Raw genomic sequence first — 3,605 nt, forward strand, 5'->3', positions numbered from 1 at the left:
TCAAACTGCAATTGGCCATGTGGGAGTTCAGCACCGTTACCACCACGCCACCTGCTGTCCACAAAAATATAGTTCTAAGGAGGAGCCTCCATGTTTTGTCAGGACCTGCTTTTCCTAGAGGCTGAAAAATAGAGATATAGAAACACACACTACACTCGTAATTTCTCCGTAAATTTTTTTTTATCTGGACAACAGCATGATCATTCCACAGCACATTGAACTATAAACTATACAATATGTTTTAAAACCGAGTTTTGAAATTTCCCTAACATGAGAGAAATGTCTTATTGCTAACTTAACTCTTAATTTATTATTCTGTGTTATTTCCTTATTTATCTTTCTCCTGCATCCCACTGGTATAAATGACTTTTACAGCTTCTAGGCCTACTTGTTCTAACTTGTCCTGGGCAGCTATTTAGAATGCAGGTGTTAATTACCTACTTAACAAAATCTAGCTATTTACCTCAAACAGTAAATACAGCTTAGTTCCTCCCAATTAAACTGGTTTTCTTGCTGACTAGGGTTCTTTACCTCCTGCTGACTAGGGCTCTATACCTCTACTCTCCTTTTCAAATGACATTAAATTTACCTTTGAAGGGAATATGTGTAATAGCTCTTAGAATGCTCTTAGCTCTATCTCTTATTAAAGACCGGACCCTCTTGTTGCATCATGCAACCTAATTGTATTAATTTCCTGATGATGCTATAAGAGATTACCACAAACTGGATAGTTGAAGACAACAACTGAAAGAAATGTAGTCTTTCAGTTCTGCATGCTAGAAGCCTAAAGTCAGTATGTGGAGCAGGACCATACTCCACTGAAGGCATCAGAGAACATCTTTCATCCTTTCTCCCTAGCTTCTGTTAACTGCTGTCAAATGTTGGGCATTCCTTGGCTTGGAGCTGCACCATGCCAGTCTCTGGCACCCTTGTCACATGGACATCCTCCCTTTATTTACTCCTTCTTTGTCTCTCAGGGCCTCCCTAGAAAGGCACCAGCCACTGGATTAAGGCCCCACCCTAATAGAATACACTCTCATCTTATCTAATTACATCTGGGAAGACCCTATTTTTAAATAAGGTCATATTGAGAGGTTCCAAGTGTACAGACATTTTAGAAGGACTCTATTTGTCTTAGTCTGTTCCTGCTGCTACAACAAAATACTTTACACTGGATAATTTATAGAGAACAGATATTTCTCACAGTTTTGGCAACTAGGAAGTCCAGGGTTAGGTCCCCTCTAAATTCAGTGTCTGGCAGGGACTCGCTCTCTGTTGCAAAGATGACATCAAGTTAATTTGCCCTCACGTGGTTGAAAAGGCAAGTGTGCTCCATTTAGCTTCTTATGAGGGCTTTTATCTCATTCATGAGGATAGGTCACCTCCTGACTTAATCACTTCCCAGAGGCCCCACCTCCTAACATTATTGCATTGTGAGTTAAGTGTCAACATTTGAACTTGGGAGGGGCATGGACACGGAAACCACAGCACTATTCAACTCAATATGTTGACTTTCCAAAGGAATCAGGTAGTTACCACTACCAAACATTGAAATCAGTTAGGAATATCCATAGAAATAAGCTAAATGATAATTACATGGGAAAGAATATACCAATGTCAGAGAGGAAGTTGTAAGAATAAATCTACCCCTAGCATTATGTACAAGTTAATAATTCTGCCCCAAATGCTATAGTCCATATGGACAAAAAATATGTTTAATTATCATAAAAATACTGGCATATATGTAGAAATGCACTACTTCAAAATGCTTTCACGTGCATTCTACAGTCTTACTACACTGTACTAATGTCAACAAACTTGTCATAATTATCCCCAGTGTATAGATAGAGAAATAGGCCCCATGTCTTTACTCAGGTTATGCAGTTGATTTAATAATGCACAGCCAGGACACAGGTCAAGTCATCTGCCTCAAAATCCAGTGCTCTTTCCACTGCTACATTGAATTGTGTTATGTGCAGGTGCTTAAACAATGGTTTTCAACTATATGCTGAGAGAGAAGGTCAGAGCCGAATTACAGACCATTTCAGGGTCATCTGTGAGGCTTTTTTCTAACTAACTACACTCACTCACCCCAGAACCTCTAAACGGTGTTACGAATCTACACCTTGCCCCAGTACAAAGATTTTAAACTGGTTTAAAAATGTAAAGAAGAGCTTGCAATCCTGATTTTTAAAAATGACTGTATTTATGTCTAAGGTCACTGCCTCTAAAAATTAAATGCATGTACAAATCACTTGGGAATCCTTTTAAAATGCAAATTCGGATTCTATGGGCCCAGGAAAGGTCCTGAGATTGTGCATTTCTGCTGATCTAAGGCCACATTTAAGGGCCCTAAGTAGTCCTTATAGTAGAATCCCAGAGTCACTCTATGAGAATTGCAGAATGTTTCAGACACAGTAGACAGTCAGACAGCTATAAAGAGCAGAACCTTTCTGACCAGCCAATACGTCCTCATTCCCTAAAATGTACAGACATCCTTAGGTCCATTCAAATATGAGTCTTCCCGATTGTTGTTGTCAAAATGGGACTCAACAGAAAGTCTTGGATTGCGATGCTCAGGTTCATGCCTTGAAGAGCACCTGTCATTCTTGCAACAGAAGTGCCAGACGCAGCTGCTCACAGGCCCTGGGACAGCACAGCAGCCTTCCCCCAACAGCGGATGCAAAGTGAATGGCCCATGTTTTCTGCAGTCATGGCTGGAGTTGGCTCCCATCTAACTCGTCCCTTGACTGAGCTACTCTATTCCAACATGGCCCTCACATGCCTTCTCTGGCGTTCTATAATGTAGTCTTAATGTCATTGACCCCAAAAGCACTTTTCAAAAGATTTACTGCAGAGATTCATTCAAAGGAAAAGTGATCACATTACAGCTTTTGTTTTTTTCTTTCTTTGAAGCAGCTGGGAGACCTTCAGATATAGGGATAATGGTAGAGACAAATCCTCACAATCCCCTGTTAATGGTGATTGATGAGCTGATGAGGCCAACTAGGTGTCCAAGGAACAAAGCCAGTTTTTTTTTTCAGCTTTTATATTTGCATTTATTCTTCATTTAACTTTTTGAAACACTACTATAGGTGAATATTAAAACAAAAACAATAGCAAATAGTGAGCATATTATGATTACAGTACTTCACTCATTCACTACTGCATATAAAATGCTAGCAGTGTTATTCACTGGCCCCATTAAGAGGTCTGACACTGAACACCACCTCGGGGATGATGTTCATCATCCTCATATGCTTCTCCATTGTAATGGCACCATCTTTCCTGATTTGGATCAAAGTCCACCAGTTCTACCTGGTCCATTTCATCGGTCTCTTCTACTTCCTTCCTTTCAGGTAGAAGTTTTTCCAGCAAAGAGAGCTTTTCAGGAGACAGAAAGCCATTCTCAGGGAAGTTTACCTTAAATTCAATGATTAGGCGACCCTTTTCATATGGTCTACGATAAATTGGCATGCCTTCATTTAACACACACTGGATATCTCCATGCTTGACAATCTGACCTGGATGAGAGGTGATGACTATGGTTCGGTTGTCCAGTGTGGAAATTGGCTTCTGGAAGCCACACAATGCTTCAACCAGCT

Source organism: Tupaia chinensis, unplaced genomic scaffold, assembly GCF_000334495.1.
Source record: "Tupaia chinensis unplaced genomic scaffold, TupChi_1.0 Scaffold144142_1, whole genome shotgun sequence".
NCBI classification, from domain to species: domain Eukaryota; kingdom Metazoa; phylum Chordata; class Mammalia; order Scandentia; family Tupaiidae; genus Tupaia; species Tupaia belangeri.